Genomic DNA, 21667 nt, shown 5'->3' with positions numbered 1-21667 from the left:
TTTACCAGCTCCCTGAGTGCCATGATCTTATAAGCACTGGATTTAATTTTTTTTGCTCGTATGACAATGTTTAGCTTTAGCTGGAGACACAATTAAGTAGGGAGGTTGTGAAATGCTCCTTAGCTGCCGGGGCACCGCAAGTGTGAAATCGCCCTGAAAATAAAGTGAGAACTGAATCTTTCTTTGCCTGGACTGAGCTTCTCCTGTTATGTTCTGGATGTGGTCCTGAGAGCTGGCACTGCCTCACAGGGCCATTAGCAAGGCAAAAATAGCCCTGGCTTCAGCCACATCCAAGCTGCTGGTTAGGAGCCCATTGGTGTTTGGGTGATGAGGGGAGGACAGGCTGAACGTTGAGCTTGAGGAACCAGTTGATTTTTGCTCGCTGTGGGATCGTGGATCAGCAGGTTATCTTTTTTATTAAAGACAGAAAAGCTACAGTTTTAGAACCAAAGTACAGAAAGGCACTTTAAAAAATAAGCCCAAATGCATATCCAGGGGGGATTTGGGGCTGGGACCAGTGGCTTGGTGTGGCTGGCCAGCGGACGGCTGCTGGGGCAGCAGGGCAGGAGCTGTGCCCACCCGACCTGGCATCAGCTCGGGGTGCAAACCCTGCCCTCGCTCATCAGTGAGCCCTCACAGACATCAGCATCCATCCCGTTCCTCCAAAAGCCCCATTTTAGCACCCGGGAGCGTGTGGGTGTGCAAGGATCCTGCCGGGGGCGCGCTGCCGGAGCCGATTTCTAATTATAGCTAATTGCAGGGCCGATGCTCTCTGGGTTTGGGCTGATACACGTCCAATGATTTCCTGTTGTTCTGCGCTCTGCGGACACGTACCCGGAGGCAATGGGGTGGACGTGGTTTCTGAGGGCATCCAGCCAGGCAAGCACACGCTCTTCCCTTTCCTTCCTGCGCACATACCTCGGTGGAGCAAAGCGCCCGCTGCGGGCTCGCTCTGCGGTCCCGGGCGATGTTAACACTCAGTTTTATTAAATAGTGTAGCAATCCCTCAGGCAGGTGAAGTGGTCTGGTTCAGCAAAGCCCTGGGAGCAGGAGCAGGGTGGCTTGGCCACACTGGGCTTCTGCCACAGGTTTTGGGGACCTCTCACGTCCCCAAAAGCACCGCACGTTCCTTGGTGCTGCTGAGCTGCAGGGCTTTGCATCCAGCCCTTCAGAAAGCTCTGGCACACGGGTACTTGCTGAAAAAAAATGGAGCCAATGTTGGGTCTTGGCTGGAAGCATGGTGAGGAGAAGGCAAAGAGAAGGTGAGGGTCTCTGCTGAGAATTTCTCTGTCGGCTGTGCAGGGTCATGGTCTCTTTGCTCTGATAAACTGCACCTGGGGGATGCTGATGTGGTGCTGGGGGCAGCTGGAGGTGGCTGAAGGGCTGCAGGGAAATGCAGGGCTGGGGGAGCCCCATGGAGCATCCTGCTGATGGAAGGCTGCTGTGCCCAGGGAGAATCCCTGAAGGGAGGAGGAATTGCGTGGATCCGGTGCTGAATGCCATAAGACTCAATCAAACAAAACATAAACCAGTAAAACCCACACCTCTTTATTACAGAGATTTATCTTGCTGGGCTGGGGCCTGACAGCCACCAGCAGATGCTCATCATCTCCATGGCTTTATTGGCTTCTGGGGCATCCTCGTAATTGCCCTAAGTGGGAGATGATTCCCCAGCATCTGGCACGTGTTAATACTGATCCAAAGCATTTATCAACCCACCTAAGGACAGCACATACGTGCTCGGTGTGTGGTCAGAGACAAATCTAAAGGATCATCATTTGATCCTATTTCTCCTTGGAACTGCTGCTGAGTGGCAGGGTGGCTGTCCCCGGACCCTGATGCTGTTTGAACAGATCCAGATGGGGAGGTGCTGCCCAGATGCCGTGCCCTGGTTGTGGCGATGGGTAGGGAAGTGCTGCCCAATTCCCCTGGCCTCATTCAGGGGTTGTATTGCAGGAGCTGCTGAAATGCTCTTTTATTTATAAATGGCACTACGTGCCCCTCAGCTGATGGAAAAGGCATTTAGCAGCTCAGGCTAAATAGAAATCTTCCAATACGTGAAAACTGCTTCTGAAACTATTTTTTTTTTTAAGAGGGTTTGTGTCCAAAACTCCTCTCCTGACCCTGGCTGCAGACAGAGACGAGCACAGCTGCTTGGAAACCTCTCCGCTGGGCCTCTTGCAATGGTGCAGAGAAATAGAGAAATGCTGCCCGGTGCTGCCCCTCCGCAGGTGCTGCTTTCATTCCAGGTAGGAACAAAAACACTTTGTAAAATTTTTCTCCCCATGTCCTTCCTCCGAGCAGCCCGGCTGTGGGGCACTGAAGCCTTTGGCCAAATGCAAGCCTTGGTGTGGGCAGCAGCAGGGCAAAGCTCCGACCTTCCCGGCAGGGCGCTGGGGGTGGAGGTGCTTGCAGGAGACAACGTGCTCGAGGGTCTGTGGGGACAGGGGAGCGAAATATTTCCTCGGCCCGCTCCCGGCTGAGGAATGCTGCTCGGGCTGAGGCAGTGAGCAGGGGCAGGGACACAAAATTCTTCCTGCTCGCCGGCATCCAGCGCTGTCTAGACTTCGTAGCGCACCGCCCGGCCTTGAACTGCTGCCACGGCATCTCCCAGCGCTTCCCCGCGGTGGAAGCGGAGCAGCCTGCGCTCTGCCAAAGCCTCAGTCACGCGAACGAGCCCCCAGTTCCCGGCGCCTTTGGCAATTCATCCCGCTGAGCCAGTGAACGTGCAGCAGGTGGGAGCGAAGCTCGTTTCCAAACCCACAGCCTGCTGGAAACAAAAAAAACCCGACCTGATTTCCACCAGGAGGGACGGCCGCATCTCCCTCCGTGCTGGTGGAGATGCCCGGCTGTGGGGAGGGGTCCTACTGCAAAGGGAACACCCAGACCAGCTCTCTGGGATGCTGATCTTCAGGCCAAACATCATTTCCCTCTCTAATATTGATCCCACTCATTGTTCGTGTGCTGGCAGGTTTGGGTGCCTGGGACGGTGCTCCTTGGAGAGCTCTGGTTTCCAGAGGTCAGGTCCCAAGCGTGCACATCAGTTCTCTGCTGCTTGGTGTGAAACAGAGGCAGCTCAGATCCATTTTTTTTTTTTATTTATTGCATGTTCCTGCACTCTGTTGAAAGGCCGTGCATCCCTCTGCAAGTGCTGAGTGGGAACAGGCAGGGAGAGGTGCAACCAGTGAAATGCTGTGAGGTCCCAGCAGGGGATTCACCCTGGTGTGAATCTGGACTTTGTGTGAACAAGGTTTTCAGACGAAGTTTGTGGTTTATGGCATTTGTGCATCTCAGGCTGACACATCATATGTAGGTTTGGCACCAGGACCGACTTGTCAGGACCCATACAGAATCCTTGCTGATTAATCCTGCTGATGAGGGGTCCTGCTCTGCCTTCCCCAGGAAGGATGGGGGAGGCACACGTTTAGGGCTGTGCATCCAGAACGAGCAGTCAGTGCCTACACGCTTCCTAATTTACATGCAGGGAGACAGGCACGGAGAGCTGTGCTGAAGTCTGTAACAAATGCTGAGAAAACCTGCAGAGTCCTGCTCCCGCTTCCTGCTCAAAATCCCACACAACAGCCCCCAATACGCAGGGCCGGGAGCCAAAGGCTCTGAAGTCAATGGAAAGATTCCCCCTGACTTTAATGGGCTTTGCATAAGTGCCTAATTCCTTCCTGCTCGTGGGCTCTCTTGGACTTGCTTATGGAAACAACTGCAGGCACAAAGCGCTGCAGCGAGCTGCAAACCCCTCAAAGCAGCGCAATGGCAGATCCTGCTCTCTTCCCAGACAGCTGGAATGGGTTTTGTTTGACACGGAGCCTGAGCTGTGTCCTTCCAGCCAGCGCCGTGGCTGCAGTGTGAACGAGCGTCGGAACAAACATGTTCGTGGTCAGCCACGGGGCCGGAGCCAGGCCGTTCCCAGCAGGATGGGAAGCACAAGGCAGTGCAGGGCAGGCTGTGTCCACGCCACACCAAGCCCAGCCTCAGCAGCTTTGACACACCGGCATCTCCCCGAGGGATGCTCCTCGGGGCTGGCTCAGCCCCTGCAAGGCGCATGCTGCTGGGAAGGACTGGGTGATGCTGCCCCGTTTGGTCACCGCCTTGTGAAAAGTCAGGTGTTTTTTTTGGCCCAGGCTGTAGCCAAATATTGTCCCACCTAGGGGCACCCAAAACTGCAGAGAGGAGGAAATGAGACCCAAACTCCATGAGGCTCTTGCTTTCTGTGAAGCCTCTGGGAAGGAGCAGTGCCGTGGCTGCGTGATGGAGGCGCCACGTGTGTGCCATCAGCCACCTGCGCCGCTCCTGTCGGACCGAGCGGTGTTATCGGGCAGATGGTTTGGTCTTTAAATAGCCCACAGACGCCACATCCGACCCTGCTAGAGGAGCAGAGACTTCCACAAGGGATCTATCCGAGTATTTGAGAAGAGCAGAAACTATTTTCCATTGGGGAAGGTTGCTCTGCTGACCCCGGGGAGGGGGCTGCTGATGATCCCTCGCTCTGTCTCTACGCCTAGAAACATTCCAGACTTACTTAGGGGAGTTGTTTTCTTTTTTGCTTTGCTGCTCAAACTCAGGATATATATATATATATATATATATATTGTTATTTCTTTTCTCTACACGCCCAAATTCAACTGGGATTTGGCCCCAGCCAGCTGCACACTCCTGGCTCGCCATAGACCTGCAGGAGCAGTGTGGTCATGGTGGCTTGGGCACAAAAGCGTGCCAGGAGCACCCAGGATGAGTTGCACCTCGCTTCCACAGCTGGGCATTCCCCAGGAGAAAAGGAAGCTCCGCAGCACAAAGCCTGACCTGGGCAATCCGTGGAAAATTCAGGCAGCTGCAGTGAACTCCACCGGGGCCCCCATACCCCGATTTAGGGAATGCTTCCCTTCAGGTTTCTTAGGATTTCCAGCACCTGCCCACTGGTTGTACTGGAGACGTGGCTGGATGAGAGCCCCCAGCTCAGAGCCTTAGGGATGAGAAAATGCTGGCCCAGCGCTTTCAGAGGATTACTTTGCTTTTTAAACCCGCTGACTGCAATCTGGGCTGATCTCACTGTTGCAGAGGAAAACAGGCAGGAGACTGGGGCGTGGATGACGTGATGAGTTCATCTCTTTGCAGTCTGGCCAGGTACACATTCTTTTCCCCCGGAACTTAATTAAAATGCATACATCTTTCCTCAACATTTTTATGAAGCTCGATGGTAAATAACGGTCACTCTGCAATTACACCAACATTAACTTATTTTCCTGGCTGGAAAGGACAGATCCAAGGGCAGAGTCTTGGTTATGAAATGCCTGGTTTTACAGGGTCATTTTTAAAATTCAGCTCTTCTCCACGTAGGACTGGTTTTTACGACTGCAAATTTTGCAGTGTTGCATTCTACTCGAAATTACCGCTGCTCGAATGTGCCAAAGCTCGGGACGGTTTGTCCCATTTTCTCCTCTCAACCTGACCGGTTCCATGAAATCAAAACCCAACTCGGGATGCCCAAATTTCTCAAATTGTGCTGCATGTGCCCACTTTTAGACATGTTGCCACGACGGTTGCGCTACGAGAGAGGGCAGCAGCAAATGTGCAAACAGGTAGAGCAGAAACCCCTAGCCCAGAAGGAAATGGGAATTACTGCCCAGGCAGGACAATAACTGGACAGATAATCGTTCTGCTGGGCACAAAACAAAACAGACGACAAAATGGAAACGCGTGGCCTGAGCAGGAGATACCTGGCTCCAGGGGAGGTCCCAGAGCTGAGCTGATGGCAGCCAGCTCTGCAAGTCCAACACCTCCCAACGTGCTCCCATCCTTCAGTACAGCACCGTGTGTATTGGACCCATGAGGTCTCTCCCCAGCAGCACAGAGCAGGCTGAGTTTCTTCTCTCGTGGGGCAGTGCTGGCACCAAGCCTGGGCACCCAGCACGGCCCCCCAGCGGGTGGCTTGGGTCTCAGCCACAGCCTCCCTCCCACAGTGGGGAGGGAGCTTGTGGCCTTGCTTGGGTGCTTCATGCCTTGGCCATCGGCAAGGAGGATGGACGGGCACCCTGTCTCACCTCCACCCCCTTCTAATTTAGCACACGCCTGGAACAAGGCGGTGCTGTCTGTACAACACGTGGCGTCTGCGCGACAAATGGGGCATCACTGGGGCTTTTCGCTGCTGCCCCAGAAATCCGGGGCTGGAGTGATGGGAGCAACAGAAGAGGTCCAAGGAGATCCAAGGGCTTAGCTCAGCTGCCTGCTCTGGGGACGAGTTAATCAGCTGCAGTACGTGAGGTCTGCAAGGCACGGCCAGCAGCGTGCCGAGGGGAAGCGCTGCAGCTAACAGAGCGCTGGTGGGAGCGCAAAAACCCTCCTGGCAGTGAGATTTATTACACTGTGGTGGTGTCTTTCACGCTAAGTGGCAGATGCCTCATCAAGCATGATATTTAGCACAGGATGGGAGCGGTGTGGCTGGATGGAATCATTTTCTGCCTGCCAGGCTCTGGGCATGTTGGGCACGGCACTGGCTCGGTGGCCGCCACCGTTCCTGGCACGCTTGGAGGCAGAAAGGGAATTTCAGAGATCAGATTTTTGTCAGGTGCCTAATTGACTCATCATCCCTGCCCCCCCCGTGCACGTACGTTTGCTCTGCCCTGAAATGTGAGCTAAACGGGGCTGGTGAGAGATGTTCCCTGAATATAGCCGGGGAGGGAGAGGACTGAGGAGGGTGAAAAGGGAGGAAATTCCTGCCAGTTTTTAAAACAGGAGATTGTAAAAGACTGAAAAAAAAAAACAAACCAAACCAAAACAAAACACCATACATTATAAAATAAAAAAAATAACAAAAAAAGAACTGGTGGTTTCCTAAGCCAGTTAGCATTCCTGGAAGTTGATGAGGCCCTGGATTATTGTGGGTTTTTCGACATCTTTCAGTTTTTTGGGATAGTCTGTCTGAAGTGTGGGCATGTGTGGGTAGAGAACTGGGGAATATGCAGAGGGAAAAAACAGAGCTAAAAATGGTCAGAGAGAGGCAGGAACAGGATGACTGCATATGCAGTCTTTTTATTTTATTTTATATTTGATTTGATTTGATTTTTTATTTATGTTGACCATGTATGTGCACATGTAGCAGTCAGCGTGCATCCCATCTCCTCCACATTTTTATTGCATGCCCTATAAGAAGGGTCCAGGCTGTAGTTTCAGCACCTGGGAGCATCTTGCAGGAATAACCAATCATTGCCCCGATGCCCTATTTTTTTTCCCCCTCAGCTGGCAGCTTCCTTTGAAGACATTCATATCTGCATTTTTTTTTTTTTTTTCCCAGCAGGTTAATTAATAGTTGACTCATCACCTCGAAGGCTAATGGATATTTATCCAGATGATGAAGGAAATGAATGCCTTCCATAAATAGCTGCAGCTAACAACGCGTCCTTATTTATGCTGCTTCTCCTTCAGGAAACAAACTCTGCCGGAGGAGCTGATCCCAGCCTCTTCTCGGGTTGTTTGTGCTCTGGCCTGGTGTGGTGGGGATTTTATTTGCTAACCCTGGTGCCCTGTGCTGGGGGAGGGATTGCCCCACCTGGGCTGGCAAAGGCGATGGTGGCCGTGGGTGTTTGCATGGGCTGGAGCTCTCTGGCTCTCCGGCAGCATAGTTTTTAGTTTTGGCCACTGAAAAAAATCCCGGATCGCTTTCAGAATATCGGCGAGCCCTTTCCAAGTTCCCATCTGCTTCAAATAAAGGGTGTTTATTGTCTTTGTCTCCAGCTCCGCAGCTATTGTCAGCGGTGACCTCAATGAGGAGCACATTAGGAGTCACGCCTCCTCGCTTGTCGCTCACACGCATGGGATTTGGGAGAAATTTTGGGCTTTGGCCCCTCGCTTGTACCCTCCTGCCGGGGCTGCTCAGCACCTACGAGAGAGCTGGAGGAAGGTCCCTGTTCTCCACGCACATTTCAAGGGCAGAGCTTCAAGGAGAAGGACGGAGGCTGGACTGGAGGAGGGATGGGGGGAACCCGACGTGCTCCCTCTCTTGGTTTTCATCACAAGTGATGCAATTTGTGAGGCTGCCTCCAGGAAGAACCAGGAGTCACACAATTGTGTAAAATCTCAGCTTTTGTTCATTTTCCCATCCCTCACAAAAACGCAAGCTGAAAGTTTCGAGCAGAAAGGAACAGCTAGACTTTTTTTTTCTTTTCTTTTCTTTCTTTTTTTTTTTTTTAATGACAATTTTAAAAGTCTGTGCCTCTTTGGATAATTTTTTTTTTCTTTTCTTTTAGGGACGTTGGCTCATGAATTTTTAATCCTTGAGCTTGGCAGCACTGGTTGAATTAGAAAGAGAACAACTGATTTTAATGAGTGTACGATTAATGCAGATGAGCTTGGCTGAAACCTCGATCCAGCTGAGGGGAGAGGATTTTTCTCCCCGCACCTCCCAGCCGGCCCCACATATCCTCGCTGCTCATCACCTGGGGGAGATGCTCTATCCCCCACTAGCATTCAGGCTCGTACTTTTCATTCACCATGACATATCCCTTCCTGGAGAGCTGCTTTATTTGTTTGAAAAAGTGCTTAACTCCCTGGGTAGTATAACCAGAAGTTGTTGATGGACCAGCATCCCAGCACACACTGGTGTTGGGCAGAGCTCTCCCACTGCTGTCCCGTTAGCTTAATGACTTGCTTTCCCATACATCTTAAATTAGAGATTTGTATCGTGCGTGATTTTATTACCTGAGCAATAAAGAAAGACGGAGGAGGCTGAGCTGAACTAATTTGATTTGATTCTGTGGGCAGCCGGTAGTTTTCTCTCTGTTTTTTTTTTTTTAATACGTGTTTCAGCCAGGCAGTGATTTCAGAGCCCAAACTGCTGCAGGCTTCACCTGCTCGGGCTCTTGGGTAAATATAGTGGGAGTGTTCGTGAGCAGAGTGTGACAAACCGTGAATTATGAGCAGTCTCATAATACCTGGGAGGTATTATGGAGTCTGTAATGCCTGGGCTCCTCAAACCTGGGAGGGCATCAGGGACCGTGGAGAAGGTGGGTGAGTTTGATGGTGAATTGTGTCCCTCTCGTGCTTTATTGAGCCTTGCCTGGCCATGGGTAAGGCACATCGTGCTTCAGCATCCCACCTTGGTGCAGAAGGAAGAGCCTTGTAAATGCATTGCACATCTCCAGGACCCCAGCCCGAGGGCTTCTTGCCCACAAACCCTCTGCATCCCATGGGGATTAGCAGGGGCTGGCAGCAAAGCCTGGGCACAGCCGAGGTGGATGAAGGACGAGGCTGTTCTCTGGGGAACTGGGTGCCACCGAAAGCCAACACCATGCAGAAAGAGCCAGGAGCAGCCAGGGCTCCACCAGCCCATCCTGGCTTTCATTTTCCAACTCACCACGCGCAGTCACAGTCCCTGGGCTGACGTTTCCACCCACAAACTCAGTGCCCTTTTTTCGGGCTCGTCTGAAATTACCCACAGAGCGTGGCTGTGCATTGAAGAGCACATTTTTTTTTTCCCCTTTTAGCACAGCAACTTCCTTTATTTTTCCTGGGCTCAACTTGAAGCTTGTACTTTGGTTTTTAAGAATTTTTGTCGGGCTTTTATTGCCCTGACGGGGAGACCAAAGTGGAACATCTGATCGCTGGGATAAACACGTCCCAAGATAAAGGGTTTGCACATCCTGTTTTTGAAGCTGGTCTTGTAAAATGTTCAAAAGCTTTTTTCTATTTAACCAGTGTCTGTAAATGGTTTAAACCTTTTGCAGCTATTGTTAGGGGCAGCATCTATAAGTCAGTGGTCATGACTTTGCGCACTCAATGTGAGAAAGAATAAATCAATGCGTTAAGTGGAAATTTATTAAGCGCACAGTGGCTCAGCTACATTCCTGGTTTTATATTGGAAAAAATTGTTAAATTTGATGTCCAGGAGTTCCCGGAGTCATTTTATGGAGAGAAGGTGGATTCACCTGGATTCCCAAGGTGGGTCAGCCCCTGCACAGAGCCGGAGGAGGTGACCGAACAAGCAGGAAACGTTGCCCATCGAGGTTGTTTTCTTCTGAGGTCTCTTAAACCTCGGACGTGCGCTCACATGTGCACTTTTGAGTGATTTTATCACTCTGTTGGAGGAGCACTGTAGAGGCCTGACCTCACAATAAATCCACGCAGGCTCCAGAAGCTCTGTTAACATTCCCAGCACGGGGCCGGGACCCGGCGTGCCCCAGCAGGCTGGATCAGCGACCCCGCGGTGCTTCGCGCTGCCGTCTGCCAGATTTTGGGCTTCAGCCTGCTGCTCCCAGCCCTGCAATAACACTCGTGCCTCCTACGGCTGCTGTTTGTCTTCAAAGTGCTCTGCGAACATTAATTATGCCTAAAATGCTGGTTGAGGAGCCCTCACGGTTTGCCCAGAGCCTTGAGATGATCTCAGGAGGTGAACGGGAGCTTTCTGTGCGAAGCGCCTGGTTTCAGACCCGTTATTTGACCCGAGCCATCGCCTCCTCCACAGCATGAGAGGAGCCGAGCCTGAACCCAGGGACCTGCAGGGGTGGAGAGGGTAGAGACACTCGGGGCTTGTTTTGCAGGTGGAAAATCTTGCCTCAGCCTCACCTCCCTGTTTGCTGCAGAGGGAAAGTGGCCTCAAACTTGGACCTTTCTTTTCTTGTGGCCTCTGGCTCCAGTCTGGCAGTGGACTCGACCTGGGGCCATGTTTTTTCCAGTGGGTTTGGGCAGTGGGTGATGAATGCCATGGAAAAGAAGTGGGGCCAGGCAGAGCACTGTCCCCCTGTCCTCTCCCCAGGTCCCAGAGCCCGGAGGATGCTGCAAGAGCCCTGCTGCAAGAACTTAATCCACCATTATTATTATTTTTTTTTATTATTATTATTTTTTAAGGAGGAAAAGACAGGGTTTGGCTGCATGTGGAAGAGCCCTCCCTGGCTGGGGTATTGCAGAGGGCGATTACAGAGGGGTTCATCCCTCCTGGAGTCGTGAAAGAATGATTTTGGGAGGGCTCACTGGGTGCCACACGTGTTTGTGCCACAGTGACAGCCGTTACTGGAGGTTTTTCCAATATTAGGGATGACAAACGAGGCGAGCAGGCTCCTGCAGGCAGGCAGAGCTGCTGGGTGCTGGGGGCAGTGTGGGAGCAAGCCTGCACAAACCCGTCCCAGCTCCCGGGGGAGCACAGCCCCGGTGCCTCAAGGAGCCTCCTCGTTTCCTATGAATTCTGCAAATTTCAGCCAAGGAAAGTCTCTGAGACAAGAACCAAGGAAAAACTTCATCCTTGCTGATATGGGCAAGCTTTAAGCTCCTGATGCAGACTGTACAGGAGGTGGGGATGCTGTGGCATGAGGACAAGGAGAACATTTTTGCCCTGGCTGGAGACGTGGGAGCTTTATCCAGGGGTCTCGGAGCTGGCACCCAGGCTGCAGCCCCTGCAAGTGGGAAAGGAGAGGATTTGCTGCTGGTTCCCTTGGGGCAGTGGCTATGGGGTCAGCCAAAAGCCCCAGCCAGCCAAGTTTCTGCCCAATTTTTTTTGCCTGCTCTGTTTGCTTTGGATCATTACTCATTTATTTCTTTTTACACCCATCTTCCAGCAGAAGGAAGGGCAGGAACGGAAAGAGCTCTGCAACACCACTTGGGTAGTCTCAAAATGCCTCGTGCTCATCCTCACAGCACCTTTGGGAACAGAGACAATGTTCAAATGCCCGTTTTACAGCACCAGGCACTCAGCACTGCAGAAAAAGAAATCCTTTGTGGTGCTGGAGAGAAAATGCGCGTGGCTGCGAGCTGCACAGATCCAATTTCATCGCGGTGAGCTCGAGGAGGTACATTCAGCCTTATTTTTATGCTCATACGTGACTTGCAGTGACTAATTGCTGAGAACTCCCTCCTCCCGTGTGTCTGCAGATGTCTGTGATTTCAAAGCACAGCGACTGGAGCCACCGCCGGAGGGCACAGGAGATGAAAACCACTCTCGCTGCCTCCAAATGGCCCCACACGTGTTCCTCGCCTATAGCAACAGACATTATTTGTCCCAGGATAAGACATCACCTGTGTATTTAATCTTTTACCCAGGGATGTAAATGGCTTTTCTGTGAAGCTGGAGCTGAGGGATCCCCACACAGCCCAGCCTGGTGGCACTGGGAGGGAAGAGAGCTGGACTGGGACTGTGCCTCCCAGGCAAACTACGGCTGCAGGGGATGCTGAGAAGGGATGTGGAGCTCGAGCCCTTCATTTTGAGGCTGTTTTGGATATTTTATGTCGATGCTGTGGACACCTGCCCTGAACTCAGTGCCAGAGAAGGTGGTTTAAATGTTGCTGGGTGTTTCTACATGGCTCTGTGGATGGAGAAAGGGAAAACCTCAGAGAAATGCTCCCTAAAGGAGGGGTTGCCATGCCACATGGGGACCTAGGGGCTGTGCTGTGACCACCTGCCCCACAGAAAATCAGCTGCCAACAGCACTTTTGTGCTGAGTTCTGGGGCAAGCCAGGAGATGGAGCTGCGAGTAGAAACGCTGGGGAGCCACCACCTCCAAGCCCGCAGGGACCCCAGGTATCTGCCCAGCAGGGACCAGATGCCCCCAGCTCCATGTACTGGGAGCACCCACGGCAGGGCTCAGCGGTGCCACTGGGGGCTTTTGGGGACGTCTCCCCTGGGTGCTGCACCCTCAGCACCTCCCCAGCCCAGCCGGAGATGCCACGAGTTCTTTTGGGCCTTTTCACCTTCACAGCTCATGGCTCCGTTCTCAGCCACCCTTACCTTCACATCTCCGGCAGACAAAGAGAGGATCGCTGCATTAGCTGTGTCACCAGGGAGAGCTTAAATATTGTGATTAAAAAGTTCCTGTCCTCTCGCACAGCCTGCTCAGACGTGCAGGTAGAAACCTTGGCAATTAGACTCCCTGCGCACTGACAGCAGGACAGCAGGGCAGAAGTTCTTTTTTCTTTCCTTTCTGTTCCTTTTTTTTTCTTTTTCTTTTTCTTTTTTTCTTTTTTTTTCTTTTTTTTTTTTCTTTTTCCCTGTCTGGATGCTTCTGTGATTTTAGAGCAGCAGGGAAAAAGGGCCTGTTTGATTTTCTTCATTATGCTAACCTCAGTTTGACTTTCTGATTGCCAAAACATGATAAATGGAACAGATTACCTAGAGATTCCCAAATATTTGCTTTTGAATATATTTTTTTTTTTCCTGAGCCTCATTAAGGCATTAAAGCATGCAGATTTTATCTATACTTTCTTCTTAGAGCAGTACAGTATTGACATGTATTAATAGCCATATATTTTTTTTTCATTTGAAATTAAAACCAGATAGATACTTCTCATGCTTTCCTTTCAAATCTTATTTTAAAAAATATTGAGCAAGCGTATTTTGTTTTTCTTTTCTCCCAGCCCTGCTGTAAAGGACGGTCACTAACAAAATGTTTTCAGTCCTGAATCTTCGTGCATCACTGGGTGCAGTTTTGTAGATGTAGGGACAGGTTGTAGAAGGATATAATGTACAGATACAAGAAGAATGTGGTTTCCAACAGTAACAGACAAGAAAAGAGATTTAATTTATATAATAATCTGTATAATGTCTGCAATCAGGTGGAACAGAGCAGCTCAGACATGATAAGACAGCCCGTGATGTGCCTGGGCGCATCTCTCCGATGCTAAATGCTGTTGAAAGATTTCATCCCCCGGGACTTAAGGACAAAAGCCCAGAAATATCTCTTGGCTGAGAGCCCCCAGGCACACCCTGAGCTCTCTGCTCTCTGGGAGGGTGGCTGGGGCAGCGCATGAGGATGACACACAAAAGCCACCCCAACGTACCTGACGGGGGTTCTGCTGGAGCCCCAAAAATCGAGACACCTCCTGGGTGTTTGTGGTGTGCATTCTCCTCTTCCTGCACCTGCCCATGGTCCCACAGAGGTCATGGGGCAGCGTGAAGATGTGATGAGGTGTCCTTGTACCACCCACCTGGGTTGGGAAAGGGCTTCTTGGAGCACATCGGGGCGGCGTGATGGTGCGGGAGCTGTCCTCTGGGATCCCGGGGAAGGTGCTGGAGTAAATGGCCTGAGCTTCTCTGCTGCTCTCCTGTTCCATTGTAGGAAAGAACTTATTCACGGAGCAGGGTGGGGACAGAGCATCCTTTGGGTGGCACCACACCAGCCCCAGCTGTGCTGAGAGCACCACAGCTGGTGCTGTGTCTCGTGGTGCTCCTGGAGCTCTCCTCCTCCGGGCGTGACCCCAGGAGCTCTGCTGGACAGGAAAGCAGCTCCTTTGGAAGGGTTTGCTGCAGTTCTCTCCAGACCCACTCAACGAGCTCTAATAATAACCAACTGCCTTTCTATTTATAAACGAGAACAGCAGCGAGGAGCGAGGCTTGGGCAGCTGGGGCCACCACTGCGCTGCGGCTCTCACCCTGCACCACCGGGCTGTTTGTCCCCGCTGTCCTGCTGGGGACCTGGCCACCCTGCCCTTGTGCATGGGAAAAGGCACTTCCCTGGCCTGTTTCCTTTGAATAAACACACTATTTATTTATTTATTTATTTGTTTGTTTGCTTCAGCCACTGGCAAAGCAGTGAGGGCGTGGGCATACATTTGGGAGGGTGAGATTTAAGGAAAATGACAGAAGCACCTTTATCCCCCAGGTGTGTGCCTCTGGCTGCAAATATTGGACCTTCAGGACCACCACAGCTCCTGGCATCACAGCAGCTGGCAGGGCTCGATGGGGAGGCAGGAGAACCCTTCTCGTTCCCTCTGCTGGCAGAGGGGGGTCTCAGGCTCCATCTGCCCCCCCAGATCAGGGCTGGCACTGCTGGTGAGGTCTGGGCACGTACTGAGCAAACAAAACCCCTGGGGGAAGGTTTGCCGTGTGGAAGAAGTGAATATCCCTGCTGCTGGTGGCTGCTGCAGCTCTGGGGACACTGGCCACGTCCACAGCTTCTGTGGTCCAGCACTTGGAGCTCCCCCTTCCCACCTGCAGAGCCTCACATCCACCAAAAGCCACTGGTGGGGAGCAGAGCAGTGCAGCACGGACTGCTCGCTCCTAGGAGAGGCAGCGGTGCCACCTTCAGCACTTCAGCTGAGTGATGCAGCTTTATCAACGTGATGCAGCTTTATCGACGGGTTGTCCTCAGACACAGCCCAGTCCTTACAATCCTCACCACCTCTCCTCCTGCCCCTGCAGCCCACAGAGCTGAGTGTTCCCCCTCTGCTGATGCTCGCAGCCATGAGGTGAGGGTGTTGCCAGCACCCTGGGCAATGCTCCTGGCTGGGAAATTAGGGTAGGAGGTGGTTGTGTATCAGAGTCCTAAATCTTTCACAGACTGTGCATGAATCAGTCCTTCATTGCCATAATTTCTCATTCGTTCTGCCTCCCTAGGAGCCATCAAAATGATGTGTGGCGGGTGGCACATCCCATTAGGGTCTGGGTGACAAAGCCATCCCAAAACGAGCAGCACACTGCAGGAGGCCACTGGAGCATGTCCTGATGGTGAGCACAGGGAGAACTGTCCCTAGGGGATCTGCTCACAGTGTGCCCAAGCAGATGGGTCCCAGCACCCAGCTTGTACACCAGCGCGAGCGAGCAGTCACCAGAACTCCACATTTAGCGGTGCCGCACGCACACGGAGGGACCCCTCACATTTCTTGCTAAAAGATAGCAGAACAGCCCTTTTTCCTGCCCCAAGTCCCAGACCTTACCCCAAATCATCCCTTTTGCAGCGTGCACAGTGCACATTTAACCCAGCACCGCTCCCAAGCTCCATCCCCCTGCAGCATCTCGAGCACCTCGCCCCTGCCCACGGCTGCGGGATGGGGGCGGCTGCTGCGCCCTGCGGCCGGGGGCTCGGCCACGGGGGCGAGGGGCTCCAGGGGGCACGGGGAAGGCTATGAGCAGGGCTGGGACAGCAGGAATGTCTCCGAAGGTGCTCGGCACCGTGTCGGGACGGCTCGGCAGCCCTGCACCGCCGCCGTGTCCCCAGGAGGTGGCACAGCGCGAATGGAGATGCTGGGAGCAGCCCGGGGCCGCTGCACCCCCCGGGTCGCAGCCAAGTGATTCACAGGGGCAGTTCCAGGAAAGGGAAGAAAAGGCCCGCATCTCGTTTCTCGGAACCCCATTGTGCAAAATTTTTTTACATGAAAAAAAAAAAAAAAAGAAAAAGAAAAAGGAAAAAAAAAAAAAAAAAAGAACAAAACCTATTTTATTTTGAGAGAAGTGAAAAGCTGAGCGCTTTTCCCACTGCTGCAAGCATGCAGCTGTCCGGACATCCACTGCTGTGGTCCCAACAGCCTTTCCCCCGTGAGCAGAGCCTCTTCCGACCCCTGCTCCTGCTCCTCTCATCTGCTGCCCTCGTTCCCTGCTCCCACAGCTCCCCCGGCATTGTGCTCCTTCGGCTTTTATCACCTCCTGTTAATAAACCACAGGGTGCAGGACCAGAGGTGTTGGGGCTGAGCGAGGACAGTGCCTGGCCTCAGAGCCTCCCACCTCTGCGTTTGCTCACTCCCAGGCTGGACCAAACATGTTTTCCCTATGTTGTGCTCGTCCTTGCTTATGGGAGCACTTTTTAGGCACCTGCAGCTGAGGAGATGCAGCTGGAAATGGCAAGGCGGTGTTTTCGCCTAGCCATTGGCACTGTTCCCTTTCTAGGAAAGGCAGAACAGGGGAGGTACGATCAGGAGATCAGTCATCTGGAGGCCCGAAGAAAGATTTGTTTTCAGCCAAGCACTGGCTGGAGGGCTTCTGCTGTAAACATTGCATTTCTAGTAAATTATTGACCATGTTTCACTCGAATGGATGATTTTGAAAGGCGCTGATATCGTTGGCAAACCGTATCCTGTGCCACTCTGCCACTTAGCCCAAGCCCACTTTGTAACCAAAAAAGGGAGATTTCTTCCCAGAAATTCATTCTTTCCTGGTTTTCCCTTCTTGGATTTTCATGTTAAAAATTAATGAAGCACTCAGTCAACAGCAGCTTAATGGGGTCCCTAGAGACCAAGGACCACCCTCTGTCCCCCCGATGGGTCCTCTGAAGGCAGGAGAACAAGGACAGAGCAGGCACCACTTCTTGCTTTTGCCCATCTCTTGCTTTTTGGTCTCTTGTGACCAGCAAATACAAATCCTGGTGTGAGATGCAGAGGGATGGGACGGGTTCCTCAGCTGGGGGTAGCATGGCTGTGCTGCAAAACGCTGCCAAGAGTTTTCTGTCCTACCCCGAGAGGAGAAAAATGTGGTGGTTTTAAGGCCAGTTATTTTTCAGATTAAAGCAAAAAAAAATTAAAAAAAATAATAAAAAAAACCTTGCTTCTTTGTGTTCTTCTTTCTGAATTCCTACTTAGCATCCTGAAAGCCCTTCAGAGGATTTGCATTTAGAACATGAAATGAATTTCTCACAATGAGGCCAAAGAAAAGCGAGGCGCGTGGGTGGAAGGAGCTGTGGCCCCTGCCAGCAGCCAGCGCCAGCGAGTGGATGTCCTCAGCTGCCTCAGGTGAGGCCAAACCCAGCAGAGCTCTGCCTCGAGTCCTCATGTCCCACAGCCCTTGCTTTGAGGTTAAAATATAGTTTTAAATAAATAACCATTTAAATAAATGGATGCTGGGACTGGCAACATAAGGGTTGTTTCCAACAGCCCAGTGCAGACCTTGCCTTTCAGCCTGTCCGTGGACGTGGGACTTACTTAAATAGCTGAAGAAACCTTAAAAAAGACCCTTTTAACTCTGTCCTTATGGCATCATCCACGCTTCCTGGGTGAAGAACCAAGAGAAAAAACCTGCTCCTGCAAGCCCCAAGCCCATGGGAAGGATCTGCCTTTGGTGTCTGTGCTGAAATCCATCCGACTGTCCTCACCTGATCCCAGGCTTGCCCAGGGACACAATACTTGCAGGTCTAGATGACTCTGGATAATTCCAAATAGCCAAAATTAATTTGGAAAAGCAGAAAGGCCTGTGGGAGGGAACGTATCCAGTCCCTGTGACCACAGATACCCAGGTGCTCAGCTCCTGCCCAGCCCCGTTCCCTCCTCGCCCATCCACAAAGCACTGCCCGATTCCTGTGGCAGGACACGGGGAGGCACACGGACAGACGGACACTTGCATTCTGCCTGGAACACAAGTTCGTGAACTCCTGTTATCATTAAAGCATGATTTAATTAAAACATCATGCCTTACACAATCCTCTCCCTCTTTTTAAAAAACGTTTCCTGCTTTTTCCAGCTGGACAAGTTATCCCTCTGCCTGCTTTGAAGTAAATATTTTGTTGGGTTTGGCTGCTGTCACAGCCACACAGAGCCTTCTGCCTGATATTTTATCCATCTGGTGCTGAAGGGCTGCAGAGCAGCTTCAGCCTGAAGCCTCGGGAGGGTGCAGAGATGCTGCGGGGAGTTAAGGAGCACCAAGGCAAGGGAAGGAACGGTCTTCTTGGCTTTCACGTGCATCCTAATTCATGCCTTAAAAATGAAATACTCTCAGTGATGCTCGACTGGACGTCCTGGCACTCGTTGGGGAGCACAACCCAGGCCGGCTGAGCCGAGGACCCGCTGCAGCCCGCTCAGGGGGCAGCAATCCAAGCCCCATTTCCTCTTTTGTCTCCGGTGAATGGAAAAAGCGGCTTGGCCTCCACGCTTTGGGGGCTGCCAGCATCTGCCTTGCCTCATTCCCCGTGCTGCAGGAACAGCTGGCTCTGCATGGGGCGGCCAGCTGCGGGCAGCTGTGCTCGCTGGGACGGAGCCTCCTGGGGGCTTCAGGGCTTATTTTATTTTATTTTATTTTATTTTATTTTATTTTATTTTATTTTATTTTATTTTATTTTATTATTTTATTTTATTTTATTTTATTATTTTATTTTATTTTATTTTATTTTTATTTTATTTTATTTTATTTTATTTTAATTTCATTCATTTCATGGCATTTCGTTTCATCTCATTTCGATCTTGCTTTGTTTTATTTCATTTATATTTTGTTTTATTTTATCCATATCCTGTTTTCTTTATACTTTCTTTTACTTGTACCAGGGATGCCCTGAAAAAAGGATGTTTAATGCTCAGCCGAGCCATGAGGTCTTGAGATGTCCTGCAGGACACCAACCCTTTGCGTAGCATCTCTCAGCCCTACCCTCCTCCGTACAAGTTTGGCTCATTGATATTTTGAAGCTTTCGTTGCTGCTTTTCCTGAAGTGCCTTGAAATTTGAAAATTTCAGGCCAGCCCCACCTTTCTCACCTAACCCGAAGATGTGGGCTGCTCCTTGATGTCACTCGGGGGTGCCTCAATGGCAGCTGCAGGGGGAGGTTTGAGGTTTGTCCCCCAGCCCCTCAGCTCAGGGCAGGGGAGGGAGGGAGGCGGGGGTGACCTCTGAAGGGAACGTTCAGGAAGCCTGCTTGCTTCTAGGAAATCACACTCTTGTCCTCTTGTCCTTTTTTTTTTTTTTTTTTTTTTTTTTTCCTGATGAAAATGTTAAGTGCTCATGAACTTTTCGAGCACTTTTGTTTGTTCCTCGCTGCCAGCTGAGCCCGGCTTTGTGCTGGGGACAGACCCCTTTTCTCCAAGTGCTGGCCACGGCCCAGCTCCTGGAAGTCCTGATGTGGTGCTGGCGATGGCACCAGCCCCGTCCCCCTTCCCTGGGGGCCCACACGAAGCCTCAGTCCCAACCAGCTCCCCGTGGGGGCTTTGTGGGTCTCTGCCCTTCTCCTCCTTGTGCAGGAGAGGATGGAGCCAGCTCCAGCTGCCTGGCATGGGAAGCACCAAAGAGCACCCAGAACAACCCACCAGCCCCGTGCTAGCAGGCAGGTCGGGGGCAGTTACTTAAAAAAAACACGGTACAAGTGCTTTTGGAAGGAGCAGCCACGGCTGGAGATGCTCCAAGGAAAGGAAAAACCCAGTCCAGCCTCAGCAGTGCAATTGCCCCATGGAGATGTCACGCCTCGTCCTTCCCTCTGCTTCCCTGACCCCCCCATGCACCCGGCTTCCCCTCGCCATACCCTGTCACTCTGGGACAGGATTGGGGGAAGTTCGCTGGGATTTTGTTATTGTTTGCATCATTCAAAGGCCTCCAAATGGACCCTGTCACCTGGCTGTGATAGAAAAGAGATTTCCTGGTGAAAGGAGTGAGGTCTGCATGTAGGGACAGAGATATGGAGGGGAACAGCAAAATATGATATAAACTGCTGTGATATGGAGAGGGTCATGGCTTGCACAGCCCTGAGTTCCTCACAGCCGCAGAGACCCCTTCCCTTTCACCGAGTTTGCATTTTCTGCAGCCCAGTGCAGGAGAAGGTGACCGAAATGCTTGGGGATTTCACATACCCCATTTCCCAGGGGCGGGGAGTAAAAGAGGAGCTGTTGTGCAAGCGGGAGGGAACAAGGAGCCCTCTGAGCGAGCGCCCCGAGCACCAGGCGCGGTTTGGGGCTGGGTGTGCAACCTACACAGGCAGAGATTGCGACACAGCCACCAGGTTATGTAAAGAAATCTGGATTCATATCTTCTGTGAGGGTTTTAGCTCCAGCAAACGAGCTGAGTGCAGGCATAACGCGTGCCTGTTTTTTTTTGTTTTTTTTTTTCCAGGAGGAAAATCCTCTCATTAATCTTTACACCAGAGGAAACGAATCCTTCCAAAGAGCTGACTCATGGAATTGCTGATATGAAGAGCAGGAAGGGTTTGTTGGATCAGGCATGGGGATGTTGCATGTAAGAATTATAGGTGATATAAATTCAAACTCTTCTCAGGGCTGGCATAGAGCACCACATCATTTCCCATGTCATGCCACTGAGACACTTCCCATGGCAGGGTTTGGGGCCCTGCATTTTGCTTGCCCACAACAAACCAGATCTGATGGGTTTCAGAGCACAATTTAGGGTTGGAACCACTGCTCCTGCAAGGTCTGCCCGGCTCCTGACCATGGCCATACACCATTGCCCTTCTGGGACACCTGGAAACACCCAGGACACCCAGGGAAGGCCGTGTCCTGGTTTTGACTTGTGGCATATTCACTGGCCATTGCAGCAAAAAGATAAAGCCCTGAGCAGGTACGAGGTTAATTTTCAAGTGCAGAGCAACTCTAGAAGGGAGTGATGGATATATAGAGACGAGAAGAACTAGCAGCAGCTTTGCTTTCCAGAAAGATTAACAGCATCTCCCATCCCTTCCCTTTCCAGAAACTCTGCAAATGTACCAGGACTTCCACTTTCCACGGAAAATATTTCTGTGCTGCTGCCATGACCCTCGGTGGGTTGCGAGCCCTAAATGCTTTCCTGCCAGAGGCTGCGCCAGAGGAGCACGTCCCCCGTTACTGCTCTCGTTTTCACACGCTGCTCCTGCCCTGCCCTCCGAAGGCTTTGCAGCTGGCAGCTCTTCAGCTTCCCCTCGGCTAGAACAAACTCACAGCGCGGGCCGTAACAAGCTGCTGACAGGAGGCTGCTGCTCCAGGGGTGCGAGGAGCACTCCGACCTCGACTGCAAAACAGCCAAGGCGAGCCGTGCCCCGGGGAGTGGCTGCTTGCAGGCTCAGGACCCCTGCCCAAGTGGTGACAGCCTTTTGGGGGGATCTGGCCGCTGGCTGGGTGTGGGATGGTGCCTCGTGGGCACCAGGGCAGATGGAGCAGATATTTCCCCATCGCTGTCTTACTGGCCATCTGTTTGCTGATCCGGGACTTTCTGGCTGGAGGTCGTTTCCATGAATTCAGAAAATGCAGCTCCAACGCTGTGAGCTGACCCCAAATTCTGACAGCCCTGA

The sequence above is a fragment of the Aythya marila genome (assembly GCF_965140915.1).
Source record: "Aythya marila genome assembly, chromosome: 18".
Lineage (NCBI taxonomy): Eukaryota > Metazoa > Chordata > Aves > Anseriformes > Anatidae > Aythya > Aythya marila.
This window is presented reverse-complemented; position numbering follows the sequence as displayed.